Source organism: Episyrphus balteatus, chromosome 1 (assembly GCF_945859705.1).
Source record: "Episyrphus balteatus chromosome 1, idEpiBalt1.1, whole genome shotgun sequence".
In the NCBI taxonomy this organism is placed as follows: Eukaryota; Metazoa; Arthropoda; class Insecta; order Diptera; family Syrphidae; genus Episyrphus; species Episyrphus balteatus.
The window spans coordinates 42,866,961-42,890,567 of NC_079134.1; the positions used below are offsets into that span (position 1 = coordinate 42,866,961).

Consider the following 23,607-nt stretch of genomic DNA (forward strand, 5'->3'; position numbering starts at 1 on the left):
ACGAACAATCCCTCTCAATATTTTCAAAAGATATACTAATTTATTTTTGCATAAGGTATGAAAAAAAGGCTAAATCGTGTACTTTATGTAAAAAACAAGAAAAATATGATATGAGAGGGAGTGTATTTCCCATTACTAAGGTGGGTCCGGCAGTTTCCTCTAAATATTAATTTAAAATTAAAAAAACAAAAAAATAATGGTAAAACTTACATTATTGTGGACTTGTGGTATACATATTTTATTTTAAGTCAAACATCCAACTTTTACGATGCTTAAAAATTATGGTACCATCACATAGACTGAGAAAAATTAAAAAAACCGAAAAAATAAAAAATAAAACGACATAACCTCAAAAGCGTTGTTCTCGCTGAAAACAGTGAATGTACAAGAAAAGATATTTATAATACCTACAAATTTGGATAAGTAACTTATTCGGTAAAGCCAAAAGTTTAGTAGATATAGACCAATTCGCGTTTTTCATTATAGCGGATTTCACCAGGGAGTTGGCGTCCCGAAAACTAGTACTTAAGCTTTTCTAATACCTTTCTTTCAGATTTGAAAAAATCAGCCTTCCTATATTTCGTTCCACAAAATGCCTGTCTTTATACTAACTTTCCAGTACTACAAAAATAGTTTTCAGATCAATACTGACGTGCTAAGCAAAAAGGGCGCATATCCATTTTTGTAGTTTTGAGATAAATGCATTTTACTGAATAAGGAAAGAGTTGAGAATTGTTAATGTGCTCAGTTTCAAAGGGATTTTAAGCAACTTGTAGTAGGAAATATATATTTTTTATTTTACACAATAATAATATAATATTCAAGCTTCCCAAATGTGTAAAAAAAATATTTTTTTTTAATTCCTAGTGTTAGAAAAATGCATTTTTCTATTAGAGAATACAGCGGATTAATATCGTTGTGCTCATCTTCATTGACTATTTTAAGCCACCTGAAATTGGAAATGCGATATTTTTAGTTAACATATAAATGAGGCATTGTTTCAGGATGTCAAAAATACCCTTAACTCAATTTTGGGTTTTTGGCTCATACGCCCATTTTGCTTAGTACGGCAGAATAACTTTCAACTTATTCATCGCCTGACTTTTAAAAAAATACCAAATTATTGGAAATTTGATGGTCTATAACTTTACTGTTAAAAAAATTATGTAACTATCATAGAGACTGAGAAAAATTAATAAAACCGAAAAACTAAAAAATAAAACGACATAACCTCAAAAGTGTTGTTCTCGCTGAAAAACAGTGAATGCACTAAAAAAGATATTTATATTACCTACATTTTTGGTTAAGTAACTTATTCGATCAAGCCAATAGTTTGGGAGATATAGACATATTCGCGTTTTTCAAAATGGCGGATTTCGCCAGGGGGTTGGCGTCCCGAAAACCAGGACTTAAGCTTTTCCAATACCCTTCTTTCAGATTTGAAAAAATCAGCCGTTCTGTATTTCGTTTCACGAAAAAGTCTATCTTTCCTGTACTATCGGTAATTTAACCGTTTTTTGTTGTAAAGTGCATAGAAATCTCATTTTTTGTTTTTCTTTTTCAAATTCATGCCAAAGATGAAAAAAAAATATTTACGTCGAAGTCACTCAAGTTTTTAAGTTTTAAAACTACCTTTAAATTAATTGAACCATTTTTGGTTGTAGAGATATTAAAGACAGAAGTGTCATTTTCTAGTCAAAGTTAAGAAACTTCGAAATAAAGGTTTATTTTAATTATTTTTTTTTATACAAAATCAGAAAAAAAACATATTGGGGCTTTCCAAATTTTCAATAGGAGCATTTTCACTTGTTTTCGAATTTAGTGTAATGTGTTGCATTAACTACATATTTCTTAATGAAAATATTTTTTTTCTTGTGCGCTTGTAATTGTTTTATTATACATTGAAACTGATTAAATTTTTCACGTGGTTGCATGACCAAAAAGTGACTAAAGCGAAAAATGTTTTTTTAGGTACATGCGTCGTATATGTTTTTATGATTGCTTTTGAGAAATATTTTTTATCTTACTAGTTGTTTGGTGGACATATTCTTGCATTTATTACCTACAGCTGTATATCGGCATGACATTGACTCAGAGAGGTTTTCCCATTTTCTTGAAGTAGGTACATATTTTTCACCCTAAAAGTAAAATTTTCTAATGTCACACCCGTTATATCTTATTTGAAAATATCTTCAGACAGCACAACAGTTGTAATAAATTCAATATTAAAAACAATAAAAAAAAACATTATACACAAAGTGTTAATGTAATTAGATACTTTACTTCGTGAATTGTTTAATAAATAAGAGCGAAAAACATACAAAAATATACCAAAACCCTTCCACGGAAATAACTTTAGAAAAGAGTTTCTTAGCCTTCAATATAAAAAAAACATTATTCCTTTTCCATTTTCAGACACGTTAAATTTTGGGGAACATACGTAAGATGCATAATTCAGTTTTTTTTTCGCCTTTTTGTCATTGTGCCTGATAACATTACCTTGCTTTTAGTTTTTATGTAACTCAACACAACTGGTTTTAATATAAAGCTAAATGTTGATACCGACACTACTGCAGTTCCAAAAAATTATCTTCCAAAGCAGTCGACATTTTAAAGCCAAAAATTCAAAAATAAATGTGTCGTTATATTAAAAAAAATAAAATCGAAAAGTATTGATATAATATGTATTTTACTCAGAGACAAATATATGTCAAATCTACCAAAATAATGTTCGACTCCCCCTTCTACTCAACTTGCTTAGGAAGAATCTTAGGAATAAGTTAATTATTTGTTATATTTCAGTTGTGTTATATGTATTCCAACAAGCCACGCAGTTTTGCAACATTTCTATGGAGTTATTACCCATACCATAACGCAAACGAAACGTTTGTTTTTCGGTATTTGAGAATAACCTGAGATTAACTTGATCCCAAGACTTTCCAGGCACTACCAATCTTAGCGATTTAGGACCTAAGGAAGCCCCCAAAGCCCAACCGTTAATTGCTCTATCATTGTTCTAATGTTTTCTACATCACTAAATATTAGGAACTGCGTTGCGATGTTCAAGCCACATTGTCCCTGGTAAAACTACAAAGCAATAAGGAAAATCTAAAACATTTCGACTGGACCTAATTGGATCACCGACTTGGCATCCCCCAGGATTGAGTTTTTTTTTAATGATCCATTGTCTTTCGTCGTGCACTTGTAGAGTTTGGTGCAGTTCTTACTGTGTTTTTTTTTTTTTTTAAACAACCCTAATACCCTCAAACACATAACAACCGGAAATTTCTTCTATTTCTTCTATTTTTACTAAAAAATACAGCCTCGACTATGAAAGTGGAATACAAAAATTCCCATCCTTTAGGTTAAAAAAAAAAAATCCCAAATGATAATTATTAATGCTCCTTCATGGCGAAGAATCACCTTCTTCTTCAAAGCCGATTTATTTTTGCTATAGCGAACAAGAAAAATAAGGATTCTCTATTCGCGATACACACACAGATAAGAGAAAAATCAGTTACCAAAGCAACATTGTCACATGCCAGGAAATTGACTCGATGAGGAATTGCAACATTCTGACAAAATCCGATTATGGATGTTCGTTTCTCTCTTCTCCATCCTTTTTGAATCTCTGATTTTGATTCTTTTTTTTTTTTTGTTTGTGTCTTCTTCTTTTTTTTAGTAGGAGTAAAGATAGGTATAATGCTGTGCTATTCAAACGGTGGTGGACGATGGAACAACGACCAGCTTCGCATTACGACATAATGCGCGCGAGTTATTAATGATTTCCATCGGACCGGACAGTGTCCTTTATTCGTGTTGTCTTGCAATCACCATCACTCATACTCATAGCCTTTCCGTCCGTCCGTTCGTAGTCCTCGAGACTTTTGGCTTCTTCTCTAAATTAAGCTATGAGCACGGAATGGTTGATGAGAATCTCGCACTAGCAAAGAGGAAAAAATAAGAAAAAAAAACGTCCTAGAACGGATATTTGTTGTGCGAAATCTTTAATCTTCCTCCGCCAATGGGAAAATAAGAACTCTTCAAGTTGAACAGGTTGTTCATCGCACTACCATTCTGCCATCACCACTACATGCGGACTCTTTGGTTAAATAGAAGAGATAGTGACCGGAGCTGGAGCTGGTTGCCATCCGCATCAAGTTAATAGAAGCGCACTCCTCCACTTTACTTTGGTAAAAGGTCTTAATCGTTTGGCAGGATGCATATTTACACTGGCCAAGTGGATACTTACATTGCGCGTTGAGATATCACATCCACCGCATCATTGTGGACTATTTAAATTCATCAGTTTCGGTGGGTAAAACTATCCAGGAGGTGAAACACTCCTTTTTCCATGAAATCAGTCAGTTTCCATCTGTTGGAAGTTTTTCTTCATCAACAAAAAAAAAGAAGAAGGAAATCTTCCAAAGCCACATTAAAACCCTCCTTTCCCATATCATCGAGGGAAAAAGAATCCCGCATCCACCAAGTAACCAAGAGAGACCGGGCATAGAATCAAAGGAATGATAAGTGATGCAAACACGACACATTTGACCACAGCTACACGCTGTAGGAATGTTCATTCAGCTCCGTTTTCGGCCCCTCATTGGTGAGGGGGTTTTCTTTTCCTTTTTCTGTTTTTCTTTTTTTTTATTTTTTCCTCGATGGCAACCGGTAGCTGTTTGTTGCTACTACTTACTGCCTTGGGCTCTTCTATATAACTTTCATGGGTTCTTGCCGAAGTCTTTTTTTCATCACGTCCCGTCCGTCGTCGTTGTCGTTTGTTTTGCCGGAGATTGGAGGTGGAATTGAATTCCCCCAAATGAACTTTAATGGTAATTCGAATAATACAGCATGGATTTTCTTATAGTTGAGCTGATGGTCAACGCTCAACAGTTGTTTTGGAGTTGGAGTTTTTTTTTTTTTTTGTTCATGTAGTTGTTGTAGGTGGTGTTGACCGTGTTGAGGAACCATGTATCAGTGAATTGAAATCGTGTTTTTGTCGATTTAGTTGTCAACCCGAGCGGTAAGCGGTTTTTTGTGTGCATTTGTTTTGCGATTGAAATTTATCTCGTTGTGGACCACGCAATTGATTTTTACTTAAAAAAAATTCCGGTAAACACTTAGAGATCTTTTGGAAATATAATTAAGTTTATTAACCCAAGGGTAACCCAAGAGTAACCCAAGAGTCAATTTTTTCTAATTTTTACGAAGCACGAGTGAAGGAAAAACATTAATATCAAAATTAAAGAGATGAAAGATAAATTGTCAGTAAAAATAAAGCTCTATTGATATCTATAAGTAAAATAAAAAAAAATTGATTCACTCAAAAAACATTCAAATGTTAGTTTTAATGAAAATCATAGAATTTTTATTTTTTTAATTTCTGAATTTTTTCCTAAACGACTAATTCCCTTTCAACTAAAATTTTAAATCCAAAAATCAAGGGGGTGTTTAAATTTTAGAGCTCGAATTATAAGAAAAACTCAACTTTGTTTTATGATAAAAATGTCAAGCTCAAATGTATTTTGCAAATTTTTCTGAATTGTGTTAAATATTTTGTTGTGATAAGATAGTTTTACAGTTTTTGATAGATTTTTTTCTCTAAGAGAAGTTCCTCCCTACTTCATAAAATTTGACAGACTTCCTAATTTAGTGTACAAAAAGTTTGAAACAGACCTAATAGGTACTAATAACACAATCTTTTATATTCACTTCTATTGACTTTTTTTAATATGAACTTTGTAAATTTTTTTTTTTAAATAAATACAATTTTCTTCACAAGAACTAGAATTAGAACAACCACCCAACAATTTGACAACAAATACAAACAAAAAATTCATGTGTGCAATTCACACGTGGCAGAAGTGAAACCTTAAAAAAAAAATTTCTTGCAAAAAAAAAGGAAAAAATCTACCTATTTTGTATTCTATCTCCTTTGAATGCATATTTTTTATATGACAACCTACATATATTAATTTTATATCATCTGAAAGCTTATTGTTTCAGCTCAAAATATTTATATCGTCCATGTCTATACAACATCTACAAAAAGAGCTTATTTTTTTCAAACCAAATCAAAAAAGCAAAAAATTAATCTTTTTTCTTTTTTAACACCATTAAATATATTTTTTTTAAATGACAACCTATGGTAAATTTTATATCATCTGAAAGGTTACTTCACCTTTTATATGACATATGAATCATATTTCTATCATGCCTAGAAAAAAAAATAAGAATTTTTTTAAAGCCAACTATGTCGAAATTTCAAGCTGAGATAACGGTACTTCCTACACTGGTGGCTGGTCATATATTTAACCTTCTATAGACACACCCCTTTTAATGACGAGAAAGGCACACAGGAATATTTGGTTTTAACTTTTTCATTTCGTTAAACTTTTCGGTTTCAATATTTTATAGGGAATATCCATACCTATAAAATTGACGTAGAATTTTCCAAAGAATTCGAATATTGTATTCACAATTCCTAAAAAAAAATATATGAGATTTTTTTGCGAACACCTTTTTTTTAAAAAAATCGTTAATTTTAAAATTTTGTCCAGGCAAATTTGCACTCGTGCCGTGTGTCGATAGAGGGTTAAAGATCGATGGTTTATCAAAAAATTATAGAGTTTTTTTTAAATAAGTTTAAAACCTGTTTGGAAGTCGAAACACAACTAAGTTAATTATGCGGCCTTACTGCAAAGGATTTTAAAAAAAAATCAGTCTTGTTCTTTCCAAACAAGTTCAAGACAAATAAAAATTTAGGTTCTGTCTATCGCCATTGCAAGCATGGATTCGATTTTTCGGATGTTTGATCATATAAAATGGTAATTTGTCAATATCAAACTCTTGGAGAAGAAAATAAAATAAAAGTAGAAGAGACAAGAAAATACGAGAAGTTTTTAGATGTCAAATCGGACTGTTAGTCAAAAGACCAAAACCAAGTTATGAGGATCAAATGATGGAAACACAGCACGCAGGTTTTTTGATGACTTCAGAAAGAAATTACCAATATAGACCCAGATTTAATTAACCAATTCCGAAAAGTTCTACTAACAATATCTAGCGGTTTCTCTATAAAAACAAACGAATTCAAGGAGTATGGCATTGAACACAGCACACTTTGTTCAACTGTGCTCATGGTACAATTAGCCAACAAAATTGCACAAAATGTTAGTATACACGGTTCAGAAAATGTCTCGGATGCAATTCTTAGGGAGGAAGCACAGTAAGCTCGAAACAAAGACATAGAAATGCTGTTATGTTAATTTATATATGTATTTTCCGTTTCGGAAGATGTTCCGAACCAATGCCACGATAAGATTGTGCATCTCAGTGGAAGATTGTCGTATTGAGCTCAAAGAAAATGCATTTGAAAATTTGACTTTTATAATTTTAAAAATTTTATACTTCTGCGTATATTCAACTTTATTTCTGGTATATTTAAATTTATTCTGATTAAATATACTGGAATTAAAGTTATCCCTGGGGTTATTTTTTACTTCGTGCAGACTTATCGGACTCAGCGATACGTCAAACTTGTAAGGATATGTGAAAGAAAAACCTGCTAAAATAAAAACGGTGACAGGTCAAATATACAAAATTATCGCGGAATTGCAATACTGTCGTCTATTCCCAAGTTATTTGAAAAAATGGTTACTGATAAGCTTAGTTTAGCACTTAAGTCGGCCATTAGAGAGCATCAACATGGATTCTTTAATGGTAGATCCACAACCACCAATCTAGCTGATTATACATCCCAAATTCTTTTAGAAATGGAGAAGGGCAACCAGGTTGATGTAATCTAAACCGACTTTAGCAAAGCTTTCGACAGAGTGGACCATTGCTTACTTCTTCTAAAGTTAAAAAAACATGGTATTCATTCAACTTTGTTAAATTGGATTGCGTCCTATTTATCTAACAGAACACAGTGTGTTAGGTTTTGTGATGTTATATCTAGTGAAATATATGTAACTTCGGGAGTACCTCAGGGCAGCCATCTTGGACCTCTACTTTTTTTGGTTTTCATTAATGACTTGCCCTCATTGTTGAAAGGCTGTAGATACCTTTTATATGCCGACGATCTCAAGTTGTTTCAAAATGTTAATGCTGATGTTGATAAGTGTAACGTTATTTCGTTCTTAAGGAAAAAGAATCCAATAATTTTCAACTACACCATTGTTGGACAGATATTGGTTCGAAAGGAAGAAATAAAAGACCTTGGCATTATTGTAGACAAAAAAACTCACTTTTAAACAACAAATTGACAAAATACACTCTAAAAGTATGTGTATGCTAGGGTTTGTTAAAAGAAGATCAATTGAATTCAATGACCCTTATATCGCTAAAGCAATTAACTGTTCTTTGGTCCGCCCTTTGTTAGAGTATTGTAGTGTTATTTGGTCTCCTTTTTATGATATCGATGTTAAAAAACTTGAATCTGTCCAAAAACAATTTTTGCTGTCTGCATTAAAAGGTCTTGGATAGAGCACTGAGTCGTATGTGCTACCTCGATACTCTCATCGTCTAAGGCTCATTGATATGTGTAGTCTTGCTAATCGAAGGAAGTTATCAGAGGCTCTATTCGCGTTTGATCTTCTCAAAGAAAATATTGAATCCTCGTACTTATGTTCTAAAATTACTATCAATTCTAATTTGCGCACTCTAAGACATACCAGATTTTTAAAGGAAACATTTTCAAAGACTAATTAATTATGCCTCCCATGAATCATTTAATAGATGTTCAAAAACTTTTAATCAATACTCTGACCTGTTCTCATTTGACATAAGCAGAGAATGCTTTAAGAAAAAAATCTTGCAAAAAATGATAGATGAAGAATCTTCGTGATACGTTGCCTTTGTCGTTTTTCATTTTTCATTGTTTAAAGTTAATAATTTCATATACCTAGTTATTTGTTTTCTTAGTAATTTAAAAATGTATAAACAATTTATTTCATCTCATTTTAGGCTATTGATTATGTAGTTTAGAAAGGAACTAAGACGTTCACGGGTTTTTATTGCAGGAATCGTTCAATGGGTTATAAAAGAAGATAAAACCGCGGAGTGCTATTAAATGAGAGGGTGGAAACTAAAGATAGGGGTGCAAAAGCCCCCTTTTTGGTTTTTTCAATATACCTCGTAAACCAAGCAAAATTTTGATATATTGTATACACAACTTTTTGTAGAGAATTAAATTTCCAATTGGAATAATGTTTTTTAAAAATTGAAAAAAAAAAATTTCCAAACCAAAATAGTCGAAACAATCATAAAAAAAATATCAAAAAAATCGATTTTTTGAGTTTTGTTGCTTTTTTAGTTGTACATTTTTTTTGGGTTGAGATAGACATAAACATTGCTCCAAAGAAAAAAAGAAGATTAAATTTCCTTCAAAATGCTGTACTCACAAAATTTTTTCATTGAAAATTAACCGAAGCATAGGCATTTTAATCAATCTTTTTTTTCGCATTTTTAGTTTTAAAACAGAAACATTTGAGGGGAAAGTACGATTACTTAAGCACCAAGAACTGATAATGAGATTTTGTAGAGGGGTTAAATACAATCATTGTTTACTATGGGAGGGAGGGTCAATGTCCCCCCGTTTTGGAGGGAGGGGCAATTTTCTAAAAAAAAATACTTAAAATTAAAAAAAAATATTAAAAAACAACGGCAACACTTACAGTTTTGATTGATACTTTTTTCAAAAGCTAGAATTATAAACTTAATATTAATTTTAAAATTAAGTTATTTTAATCAATTCTTTTTTAAATACCCGATTTCAAAGTCAAAACTTGTAAAAAAAATGTTTAAAAAGCACATTGAGTAAAATTTTCACAAAGACTGTGTACTTCAATACGACAAAGTAAACTGCCTTAATTGATTTCTTATCAAATCATGAAAATCATAATGTTCCTATGCCTTCTACTTTTTGAGAAAATTGAAAAATAGACAAAATACTTTCTTTATCGGAATCACTCGTTTATTTAATTAATTCTAATTCTCTACAAAAAGTGGTCTATACAATATATCAAAATTTTGCTTGGTTTACGAGGTATTTTGAAAAAAACAAAAAGGGGGCTTTTGCACCCCTATCTTCAGTAATCTTGTTATTTATATTCTTGTTATCTATATACATAATGTTGTTATTTTATCATTTTTAATTTTGTAATTTAAAAACAAATGTTTGTACCTTTTGTTGTCTCATTTTGACAAAATATATATAATAATGTCGTTAGTTTGTCTTTTCATCACGCGGAGCTCTGCCACCCTTAAACTTACTCTCTGACTGAGCCTATTTATTTTTACTGTATTTGTTCACACTCTAGAAATAATTTTTAATCTGATGTTTTTGTCAATACAAAATTTGTCAAATTTTTCAAATCTATACCTAATATTTTTTCAAAAAATTAAATCCCTAGAGAAATTTCAAATTAAATAAAGACGGCCGATATTTTTGAAGCACTTCAGTCTCGAAACTATAGAAATAGAGCGTTATGTGGGTACATTGTACCGATGACTTTTCCGATGAATATCCATTTGGAAAATAGGTATTAAATGAGATACGTCTCAAATAAATAGTTATTAATAAACCCCACTCCAGATAGCACAGGTATGTACAATTTTTCAAGACACAACGTCAACAAAATTAATTTCAAAATTAAATCATTGAAAAAAGCAAAGCCAATATGAAGATTTTTCAAGACAAGTCAACAATATTGAATTTTGAAGAAGACCTTGAGACACAAAAAAAGGAAACTTAAAGGTAACAAGATTAATTTAACGAACTTCTTTAGTCTAAGTTACAAGATGTTTTGCTAAGAGAAGAAGTTTAATAAAAATAACCAAGTAAAAATAACCTCCTTTTTAAGGCCTTAGTTAGACAGACCTTACAAAATTGATTCAAAATAAAAATCTTCGACTTAGAGAGTGCAAACCTGCTAACTCGGAATAAAAATTTTTTCTAAAATTTATTGAAAGTGTAAAATGCAAGAAATCTTATCAATTCTTTAAAATTTAGTAATATCGAGTCTAATGAATAAATTGTAAGGGGCACGGAGTGGAGAGGCGACCAAAATAATAAGACAAACAAGATGCTTCAGTTTCAAACGCTTTATTGCAACTAAAACTAACAATAGTAAAATATTATACAATTAGGTTCGCATCGTCATATGCATTCACATTTATGTACATAATCATAAAACAGAAGGCTGTAACATCGTTCGATTTGAGGATTATAACAAGTTAAACGTTTATAATATTTCCAGAGAGAACATAATCACAACAAAAACATTACTGTTAAAAAAAGAGCCAAGTTCTCCTATGTTGAAATTATGCTGGCACAAAAAGTACTGAGATGTAAAAGTGTACCAAGTTCTAAAGTTTGGGTTCAAATTCGTATCAATAAAATTTTGATTGTTCTCTTGACAATTTTTCTTAATTATCGATTTTTAAAGTTATTTCAAAAATTGCCAAGTAAACAATCAAAATTTTATTGATACGAATTTGAACCCAAACTTTAGAACTTGGTACACTTTTACATCTCAGTACTTTTTGTGCCAGCATAATTTCAACATAGGAGAACTTGGCTCTTTTTTTAACAGTAATGTTTTTGTTGTGATTTCACTACTTTTTGCAAGGTATGGCTGTAGAATATAAAATCTCTATATTTGATGAAAATTCAGTGAAAATGGGTGGTTGCCACGCCCCCTGCCTGAAATTCTCAAATTTAAAATTTTTTCCTTTGTATAAACTACCAGCTCTACCATTCTACCAAATTTCAAGATTCTACGACAATCAGAAGTGCTCTATAATAATTTATGAAAACTCAGCGGAAATGGGCGGTTGCCACGCCCCCTGGCTGAAATTCTCAAGTTTTAAATTTTTTCCTTTGTATGAACTACCAGCTCTACTATTCTACCAAATTTCAAGATTCTACGACAATCAGAAGTGCTCTATAATAATTTATGAAAATTCAGCGGAAATGGGCGGTTGCCACGCCCCCTGGCTGAAATTCTCAAATTTTAAATTTTTTCCTTTGTATAACCTACCAGTTCTACCATTCTACCAAATTTCAAGATTCTACGACAATCAGAAGTGCTCTATAATAATTTATGAAAATTCAACGGAAATGGGCGGTTGCCACGCCCCCTGGCTGAAATTCTCAAGTTTTAAATTTTTTCCTTTGTATTAACTACCAGCTCTACTATTCTACCAAATTTCAAGATTCTACGATAATCAGAAGTGCTCTATAATATATGATGAAAATTCAGCGGAAATGGGCGGATGCCACGCCCCCTGAATTGAAAATCTCAAATTTTCGATTTTTTCCTTTGTATACACCACAAGTCCTATCACCGTGTAAAATTTCAAGTTTCTACGATATCGGGAAGTTCTCCATAATTTTGATGATCTGTCAGTGAGTCAGTGAGTCAGTGAGTAAGTGAGTCAGTTACGGTTTTTGCGATTTTTGAAGCCCTATATCTCAGAAACTACTCATCGTAGGAGGCTGAAATTTTGTGAGGAGTTTGGTTTTTACGAGCTCAACAAATGTAGTGAGTTTGAAATTTCTAGCATCTTTGGTGTGGAAGTTAGAGGGGGGTCGAAAATGGCCTGAGTTGTTTCCTGTAAATAAGGGTGTAGTGCCAAAGTTGCTAGAGAACTTGGCTGGGCACTACCGTGCCCCTTGATATCAAAAATATAATGATTGTTCAGAAATATAGGGTGTTCTAATAACACCGGCACACAAAAAAAAAAAAGTGTCATGTACCAGAAACCATACCTATCTATATGTTGTTGGACACGCTGAATCAGAATTTCAAGTCCGTTTGACCCTGTCATCCTCCAGTTTTGAGCTGTGACGGCATTTCGTTTGAATTTGTATGTCTTTTATGGAGTTTTTTTGCATTTTACTCATATCTGGAGGGTGACAGAGCCAAACGAACTTGAAATTCGGATTCAGCGTGTCCAAAAACATATAGAAAGATAGGTCTGGTTTCTGGTACATGACAATTTTTTTATTTTGTGTGCCGGTGTAATTAAGTGATTGGTCTAGGTTTATTTCTTACAAAATTTATAACGTTTTGGGTTCATTCAAAACATAGAAATTCTTTTTTTTTTTTTTGTTTTTTTTTCTCAGGGGTATAAAAATGGAGTTTGCTGTTTTAAACTCTAAGCCGACGATACACAAATAATTGCATATTCATGCATATCCCTCTGTAGGCACACCTCATTTTTGTGACGTGATAGGCTCACTGGTGCGAATTTGGTTCATACTTTTTCATGTAGTACAGGCAAAATAGTACATAAAATCAAGAAATAAAAAAAAATTGTTCCACTCATGAAACTTGGCAAAAAGTTTGCTTTTGGGATAAGAACCAAGTACAAAAAAAGTCTATAAAAAAAAGTTGGGTGGAAGGGTGTTTTTTCGTGGACAAAAGGGAGGGGGTGAAGTTCAATAATATACTGAAAAAAATTGTTTGTTGAATATCATCATATGACACATGTTTTCAAGGTATTTTTTGATGCTGAATCTAATAACATAAAAATAAAGTCAATACGATTGCTCTAAAAAAAGTTATTTCCGATTAAAAACCAGGGTGCTTGTTTTTTGACCTCAACAGGTAAAATATAACCGAAACCCATGTGAAAAACATGCTACACTGACAAAATTTGGGATGAAGGTTTAAGATAAAACAGGGACAAAGGATTCATAAAGTTTTTAAAAATATTTTGGGTGAAAGGGTGTTTTTTTGATAGGTTAAGTTGTGTGTGAGAAAGGTATCATAACAGCTAACTTATATTTTATTAACTTTTAAAACTTGGTGATATAGTTTTGGTTGGTAAAAGAATTAAGAATCTATAAGAAGTAAAAAATTATTTTGAGTGAAAGGGTGTTTTTTTTTTGTCAAGAAATGATGAAATTCGGAATTAGTACCACAAAAACTGGGAAAAAATTGTTACACCAATGAAAATTGGTAAAAATGTTTCATTTATAACAGAAAGCAAGAACTCAAAAAGTCTATACAAATATTTAAGGTTAAAGGGTGTTTTTTTTGGGAAATAGGGAAAATTCCGCGATAAGTCCTATAAAATCAATGGTATAAATGGTACCCTTACGAAATTCATTAAATATGTTCTCTTTCCAATGGAAATTACGAATAATGTAAGTCTATAGAATTTTTTTATGTGAAAGGGTGTTTTTTTAGAAGTAAAGAAATATCTGAAAAAGTGTGTAATACTAGATTAATATTGGTGGTACCCTATTGAAATTTAGCAATTATGTTACTTTTAAGATAAGAAACACGAATCTAAAGTGTCTATAAAAATATCATGGTTGCCAGGGTGTTTTTTTGAGTGAAAAGAAAAATGATGGGTTACCCTAATGAAATTTGGTGAAAACATTGAATTCCACCCAACTTTTTTTTATAGACTTTTTTGTACTTGGTTCTTATCCCAAAAGCAAACTTTTTGCCAAGTTTCATGAGTGGAACAATTTTTTTTTTATAAATGCCTATTTTACCTGTACATACATGAAATTGATGTAGAATTTTCCGAGAAATTCGAATATTGTTTCACAATTCCGAAAAAAAATATTTTCACATTTTTGTGACCACTTTTTTGAAAAATCATAGTTTTTTTATTTTTGTCCTGCCAAATTCGCACCCGTGTGCCGACAGAGGGATATGCATACCCTGATCCTTATATGGGCTAATTTCAAAATAGCATCATGTGGGTGTGAGCGGGAACACAATCGCATAAGGAATAAGTCTGGCTATAAAGCACATAATATGTAGGTATGTGTCGTTTAACTTTCGCTAAGCATAAGCCGTGCAGAAAAGAAAAATATAAATTGTAACAAAAAGCTGTGTGCGCATATGTTCATTATGGCTACATAAGCTAATTCCAGCTCATGTCTATTATTATTAGGCCTAGATTATGGAACAAAGCCTTACTTCGCCATTTTAACAAAGAGTTTTATTAATCTCTCTGTTATTTCGCGGATTATCATTTCGCAAAATATGCTTCGCATCTATTTCATTGCGCTTCTTTTTTAAAAGTTCTAAAAGTCAATTATATAAGCTGCGTTCCTTTGGAAATATTTATCTACTGCTTAGTACTTAAAACTACTTTGATCTACTTTTGCTATACTGAAAAAGTAGTTCAAAGCAGCTTTAAGTACTAAACAGTAGATAAATATTTCCGAAGGAACGCAGCAATAGTTAGAAATCTATTTATTTTACTACCTTCAAATCGACAACAAAATACTTTGCGATTTCTTGTTTGTTTACAAATTTCATTATTTAGTGAAAGCTAAATAATTTTTTGCGAAAAAGTTGCAATGGCAATATATGTATGTAATATGCGAAATAATTTATATAGGAAAATTAAAACTTTGAAAACAAAATTGCGAAAGAAATTTTGCAAAACGAATAATGGATCAGAGTTACATTTCACCGCGTGTCAGCCATTTTCCTGTAAACTTTCCTTGAACATTAACTTTTATTTTTACATAAAAACTATTTTGAAAATTGAACAATGAGCTTCTTCGTTTGTATGTCCTTTGAACAAGTAACTTTTTTATATTATCTCTTGTTTTCTATAAATATAAATTTTATTGTACAGATGCATCTACTTTTAGATATTGCAATCCTTTCAAATCACATCAAACTACATAAATCCGAACAAATGTTGACATCTGTCAAATAAGATCCATCCACCTATAAAGTTTAACTATTCCACCTCCTGTCCAGCCTCCATTTTGTTATCAATCAAACCTGCTTATAGCTGCTGTTGCTGTTGCACATTCCCGTAATAATTGTTTTATAGGAATAAAAAAACAAACAATTTCTAATGCCAAACCGACGGCTTTTATTGACAGCCAAACGCCTCTAATGTCACTTTTTGACCCTCTCTCTTTGCCCCCACAATGCTCCCAAAACCACACATAAACCATGTGTGTATCATAATATTGAAAGAATATATGTGTAGGTGGGGGGGAGAGACAACACAACTTGCAGAGATAAAATGACGATAACTCTTTTTCATTTTTTTTTTTCTGTTGTTTGTTCGAATAAAAAGCAGATATGGGCGGCGCCATACCAATATTCCAGGCCAATCAGCGACTTATTTTGTTCGTGCGGCGGTTAACGTAATACGTTTTTCAACTGATTACGACGACGACGACGACTTTGGTCGTCTCGTCTCGTGTCGAGGCGACAGGCTTTGGTGCGCGCGCGAAAGAGCAAGACTCGGGCAGAGATACATCACGTAGTTGTATCTATAAGATACACCAGTATCCAGTACTTGGGATGAAGCTCTAAAGCCCTCCGCGGGCCATGCAGATATGCACGATGATGATGACGACGACGACTAATGCAGCGGCAGCAACAGCAGCAGCCAGCCGAGTCCCAACAAGCCTGGGAAGTTGCTTTTGTCTGGTTAAACGATTCGTTTGTCGTTCATTTTTGTTGAGTTTTTGCTCGTTTTGCGTTTTGCTGTTTCTCTCCCAGTTTTCTATGCGAATGTGATTCAGGTTCAGCAATTCGTTTGGGTTTTTTCTTTACCCGAACTTGAGAACTTGAGATGCAGATACTTCCGAGCTGCAGCGTACTGTTTCAGCTCCTGCTTGGTGATGTTTATGCTGCTGCCTGCCAGCCAGCATGTACCTAGTTTGCTGCTTGGTGCTGGTTGCTGGTTGCTGCTTCGTGTTTTGTATCTTTCGCACATGCAGTCGAACTGGATGCAGTTTGCCTTTGCTTTTGCATGTGTCATGTCTTTCTCGTTGGTCTGGGGTCTGGGGGTTTGATCGGGGGAGAGAGACCATGGGAGGAGATGGTTTTAAGGGGGTACCATTAGGCACTTGTCCAATGGAGTGGTGGTAGTGTAGTGCAGCTAGCAGACTGCTGATGCTGCTGATGATGATGGTGGTGGTGATGTTGATGGTGGTTCGAAGCAGATAACGTAAATGCATGGCAAGTAAATGAAGTGCATGGATGCATTTCTTGCACTTTTGTGCATCTTTAGTGCTTCTTCTGGTGGCACTCTTCGTCGTTGGCTGATGCATCTGGGATGGCATGAGAATGGGGGTATCCTTGGATGATTTATTGTGTGGCAGTGGCATTGTGTGTGTGTGAGAATGTGTGTGTTTTGCAATGTGGACCGCCTACACTCAACTAAAGCAATGGCTTTTTAAGGACACTTTATGTCGCTCTCAACGTTTTTTTGTTTTTTTTTCGAATCTTGTCGACCCTTTTGCCAGCCATGTGGAGATGGAGAGCTCCTTTCATGGAATTTTACTTTTTTTTTTGTCTTTTTTGCATGCAAAATGCGATAACGCGCTTTTTAGTGGAATTCGCATCGATTTATCTGTTCTGGTTTTTTGATTGGCGGGTGAAATACTCTTCTTGTGGTTTTTTCTATATATACAATGACGATGGTGATGGTAGTAATTTTGATGGGAATTCTGTGTGTTTGTGTGCGTGTTTTATTTTTTTTTTTTCTTAAGTGGAGATATAGAAATTGTTTTTATTTTTATTATATTCGCCGTTGATTGCTATCCGTATGCCTTTTTATCTTGCACGTTAATGGGGCGTAGCTTTTTTGTATTCCATTGAAGAGATAAGAATTAGAGGGAATATTCTCTCTTGAGACGCCATATTAACGCCATTAAATGAGCTCTGGTTGGGTACCTATGTGAAGTGTATAGATATTTTAAGGATTTGTTAAGGAAATTTACAAAATTGTAAATGTTCGAGAATTTTTTTCAAGTAAAAACAATAGTTTTTGACAACGATTTTAACTACTCTTCACTAAGTTCAGTTTAAAAAACTAATCTATTGAGCGTGAAGCCAGAACTGCGACCTCAAAACTTTTAAACCAAACTAGTCTAATTCGTTTGTCCACCATTTGTCCATATTTGCCAACCTAAATATTTTTTTTTGTCCACCCTTAAAAAATATTTTATAGAAAGTCTGAAAAATAAAAATTCACTTCTAAAATTCTCAAAATTTGATATTTGGCTTATTAAACCAATTGCAATCGTCTGTCGACCTCGAGTTCTTTATATATGCTACCCTAAATTTAGAAGATATTAAAAAAAACATATTATGTACTGAAAATTCCCAACAAAAGTTACGCATACACCACAGTGACTTTCTTAGTCTCGTCTAAATTAATCACAGAGTGAATAGCAAAACCATCAGAATTTTTTTTTTTTTCATTTACTTACTGAAAGCTACCCGCTTGTAGAGTTGTCTAAATTTTTTTGGAGCTTTCACAGAGTTTCATAATTTGTTTGCTTTTTCATACTCAAAAAAAAAAAAAACACCTTAAATCATAAAAATTTTTAAATATTTAAATTTTGGTTTGATGATGTTGTCTCTATTTTGTTTCTATGACATTTAGAGTTCTTATTTATTAACAACAAACGGCTTACGTGGAATTGCTTAAATGTTTGGATTTTTTTTGTTTTGGAATTTTGAGGACTTCTGAATTCTGAAAATTTTTTAAATACATATCTTCTAAACTAAGGGTGGACAAACAAATGTTATTTTGTTTGTATCCATTTCTCTAGATGCACAAGCGATTGCCGTTGGAATTTTTGAAAAAAAATAATTTTTTGGGGATTTTTAAAATTTCACTGTGGTGTAAGCGTAATATTTTTTTTCGATTTTTAGTACAAAACTTGTTTTTTGAATATCATCTAAACGTAGGGTGGACAAACGACGATTTCTGGTATACGTAGAGAATTTGAGGTGGACAAACGACAGTTTTTGAAAAAAAGTAATTTTTGGAGATTTTAGGGAACTTTGAATTTTTCAGTACAAATTTTGTTTTTTAAATATCTCGCAAACGTAGGGTGGACAAACGATGATTTTTTGTTTATATCCATTTCTCGAGGTGGACAAAAATTTTTGGGGACTTTAATATTCAGTAGAGGTACACTGTGGTGTATGCGTACTTTTTTGAGAGTTGCTATAAAAAAATTCTTTTTGAAATATCTGCTAAAAAGAGGTTGGACAAACGATAATTTTTGGTATACGTAAAGAAGTTGAGGTGGACAAACGACAGCAGTTTGAATTTTTGATAAAAATTGATTTTTGGGAATTTTAGGGGAATTTCAATTTTTCAGTGCAAAATTTGTTTTTGAATTGCTCCTTAACGGGGGTAGGAAAAACGATAATATTTGGTATGTATATAGAACTCAAGGTGGACAGTTGGTTTTATACGTCTATCTCAAAATTTGAGCGTTTTAGACGATTTTTCATTTTTCAAACTTCCTATAAAAAAAAAAAAAAAAAAATTTCTCCAAAAAGGGTGGACAAACAAAAATTTTGGGTGGACCAACATGGACAAACGGTGGACAAACGAATTAGACAAGTTTGGTTCAACAATTTTGAGGTCGCAATTCTGGCTCTACGGAGCTTTTACGTTGTCAGTAGAAAGTATAGAATTTTTAAATGATTTTTTTTGTAGAAACTACCAACCCTACCACCCAAGTTTCAAGACTCTGTATGAATTGTATAATGTGAAAAAGAATTCAATGAAAATGCTACGCCCCTTAAATGGAAAATTTCAAATTTAAAATTTGTTCCTTTGTATAAATCATCGTCTCTACCATTTTACCAAGTTTAAAAATCCTACATAGTACATAATCAAAATGTAATGTATCATTTTTATTAAAAAAAAAAATGGACTGCTATTATGTCTCTGGGTATAAAATCTTTAAATTTTAATTTGAATAGACTAACAGAACCAGCTAAAAATTTTTACTAAGTTTCAAGATTCCAAAACATTTAGAAGTCCTGTGGAAATCATTAAATTCTTCGCTCCCTTAGAAATTTGAAATTCTTTTTTTGTACAAACTGCCAACTCTACACTCCTATCAAACTTCAAGACACTACACGGAGAAAAATAAAATGCATGACTGGGTCGCACGAACTTGCTCTTAGAGTTAATGTTGCTTAAATTTTTAAGACTTTTTATGTAGAAATTTGGAAAAAAAATAAATATAGTTTTAAAAAATAAAATAAAATCTGAAATCAAATTGCCCTATAAAGTAAGTATGCAGTTTTGATTGATATATTAAGATGCATTTTTAGAAAAAAAAATTTCAAAATCGTTAGAGCCGTTTTTTAAAAAACTAATTTCTTATAAATAATTTTTTGGAAAAAAAGTTTTAAAATAAAATGGGTATGCCATTTTGTAGAAATTACTAATCAACATCTTACAACAAAATTTCAAAAAAATTCAATGTCCCGTTTTCGAAAATTTGATTTTTCAAAAAAAAAATTTCAAAATTTTATTATTTTTTTGGAAATTTAATTTTTGGTTCATATTTAAATTATATAAATGCTTCTTCACAAAAAGTTTCGTTGAAATCGAATAAGCAGTTTCAGAGATAATCGGATTTGAAAAAAACGGTTCTATGGCAGGTACCGTTAATAATGATTTTCAAAAAAAAAAATTTTTATAAGAAGATAGACCTTGTCTTAAAACTTACATTTGAATTTTTTAAACAAAATCGTTGGAGCCGTTTTTGAGATATTTCAATTTTACTAAAATCGGTATATGACAAGTACCGTTATTTTTGGTCCAAAAAAATTAATTCCAAAAACCCCTCTGGAGAGTCGCCAAATAACGCTACATACCAAGTTTGACATCAATCGGTCCATCCATTTAGGCTGTAGCTTCTTATACAGACAGACAGACAGACTGACAGACGGACTTCCGGGATCCACTTTTTTGACATTGTCTACCATCGTAATGGCATGGAAAAATGTTATCTCACCTTTTTTTTTGTACGTATGCATAACTTGATATATAGTACCTATATCGCAAGTAAAAACGTCAGTGATAACTTTGCTTCTGGTATATTTAATCATAAAACGGTCAAATATGAAATGTCTGGATTTTTACAACTACATAAGAAATTACTATTTTGACCTATAGCCCACAAAATATAACATTTAATGTTTGGCTTCTTCAAAAAAGATCATAAAGGGGTGTCGAAAATATCCTGAGTTAGATCCTGTACCAAGCAAAACAATTTTCGATTTACTTAACCCTTTCGGACTCAGCGTTACTCTCATGTAGCATTTTTTTAAAAATTCGTAAAAAATATTAAATTAAACAATTTTTTAGGTTTCGATGGCTTAACTGAAAAATAATAATGCCTAGTTTCTGGATTATTACAAAAAGTTAGTCAAATATAATACCTTTATTTTTTTTGTATCGAAAAAGGGACTGAACAATTTTTATTTTCCATATTGAAGTTAAAAGTTTTTTTTTTGTTATAGCCATCAAATAAATATATGTAATACTCATAATGATATTAGGACTTGCTTGTTCTGGAAACCATCATGTTTTTCATTCAAGTTTTTATACTTTACATGCTATACCCATTCCAGTACAAAAAAAAAATTCCAATCCTAATTCACCTCATATCTAATATGTACCTAATTTCCCCCATTTAAAATTATCCAAATTAATTAAAAGAAATACATTTGCATTATTAACAAAACAAAATTAAAAAAAAAGAACTAAAAACCATAAATAAATATTCAGCTCATTCAGAAACCTGAAGAGCTATACATGTGCTTTTGCATATAGCACATATAGGTATATTAATTTTTGATTATTTTAGCCAAACAAAAAATATTTCATCATCGAAACGTATAAATTGGCTCGAACACAGAGTGCCCGCCGTTTTTGGTATCACATTTCAAAATCTCTAAACAACGAATAGCATTCTAATTAAATATCCAAATCAAATCAAATCCTTTGGTTATCTTTTTTATGAGTTTTTTTTTTTTTGCCTAAAATAAATAATTGCGACGTTAGATTCAATAAGAAAAAAACAACAACAACAACAAATAAAACAAAAACATTTTTGAAGCCTGTAGATACCGCAAAACATTATTCACCAAACTAATTTTGTTTGATATTGATATCGGTGTGGCGGGACAATGGCGGTGGCCAATGTAAATGTGAATTTAAAACAGGTTTTGATTTTAATAAATTGATCACAAATTAAAATCAAAAACCCCTTTTACACAGAAATAAAAAATCATCACACTATCTCTTTAAATCGGCAGACATCAGTTGACATTAAAATGCTTTAAAAAAGCTCTCACCATGACCATATTCGTTTTTTGGTAGAGTTTTTATTTATTTTTTGTTTTTTTTTTTTTTTATACATATTTTATCGCAAAAAATAAAATCCAAATATAGTTATCAATCAATGAAAAATCCTTGATTGGAAATCAAAGAAATATAAACCAGCTTGAGTGCTATTAAAAAAATCATATAATAAAAATTTAATTTTTTTGATTAAAATTGCAATAACTTTTTGTTTTTTTTTTATGATGATAATAAATTTTAACGATCGATTTAATCAGAGTTTGTTTATGTGACAAAACCACGTTTAATCCTTTTTTAAGTATCATGACTTTAAGTCCAGTAGTTCAAGTTTTTACACAAAAAGTGCAATTGTGATATCGAAGCAAATTTTTACGAAGCTACATCCGAAATGTACAGAATATTTTGAAGGAATTGTTGAATACGGATCTTTTTATTCAAACAACAGACAAAATTCTCCTTTTTTTACTCCTCAAAGGTAAAAGGTTTTTTTTATCTTTTCCGAAATGAAGATACCGGATTTTTCCTCGATGTTCCGAATTTATGTGTTTACTGGTTAGATTTTTTCATTGCTTTCTAAAATTCTTTCGCGATTAAACTTCCCGTTATTAACAAAGAGAAAAATGGTGTAACGTGTAAAGCGGCCCATAGACACCACACTTGTGTGCACACCGGTGTATTGAAAACGGTGTTGAATTTCGCCACACACGCCACACCAAATTGTACACACAAGAGATCTCAAAGAGAAAAAATCAGCAGTATTCGCAAACATTTTATTGAAAAAAACCTCCAACGCTTCGCACTCAACAATAATTTTGATGCAACATCATAGTAATTGTGTGCGCGCATAGACCCCCCCATAGACTTCACACCGATTGAGACACCGACACAAAAAAATCAAAATCTTTTGATTATACTCGCTCCGTGTCTCACACCGAAAATTGGTGTCCAATCCAGCCCACACACATCACACATTTCCGCACACCGACACAAGTGTGGTGTCTATGGGCCGCTTAACAGACGAGCGATAGTTTTTGTTAGTGTTAGTTAGTGTTAGTGTTAGTGTTTTTCAAAGTAATTAACTATGGCAAAAATGTTAAATTCTTCAAAAATAGAAAAAAATAAATTGCACGACTGGGGTCGCACGTACTTGCTCTTATGCTTAAAGTAACTATAATGTTAAAGCTTTTTATACAAGAAATTTAAAATTTGATATTTTGAAGAAATTTCATAAGTAGTATAAAAAAATTAAATCTGTTTTATTAATTAATAAAACTCCGTTTTAAATTATCTTAAAAAAAAAAAATAAATATGCCATTTTATTTCTTGTATAAAAAGGTATTTTTAGAAAAAAAATTTCGAAAATTGTATTAGCCGTTTTTTAAAAAAATAATTTTTTATGTATAAAAAGTTTTTAACATTTTTCAAAAAAAAAGTTGGTATGCCATTTTGAAGAAATAATTAATTTAC

General features: G+C 31.9%; 1 protein-coding gene across 5 annotated transcripts in view; it reads left to right on the plus strand.

Annotated features, from left to right (window-relative positions):
• The window catches only part of LOC129905806 (zinc finger protein ush), a 274,373-nt gene that overhangs the window by 135,125 nt on the left and 115,641 nt on the right, over positions 1-23,607 (plus strand). Inside the window, exon 1 of one of the 5 annotated variants that reach the window (XM_055981393.1) lies at positions 10,565-10,762. The exons of the other annotated variants lie outside the window; for them this stretch is intronic. The gene's annotated coding sequence lies outside the window, so the exon portion shown is untranslated. Of the gene's footprint in view, positions 1-10,564; positions 10,763-23,607 lie in introns of those variants that run through there. 5 annotated transcript variants of the gene reach the window in all.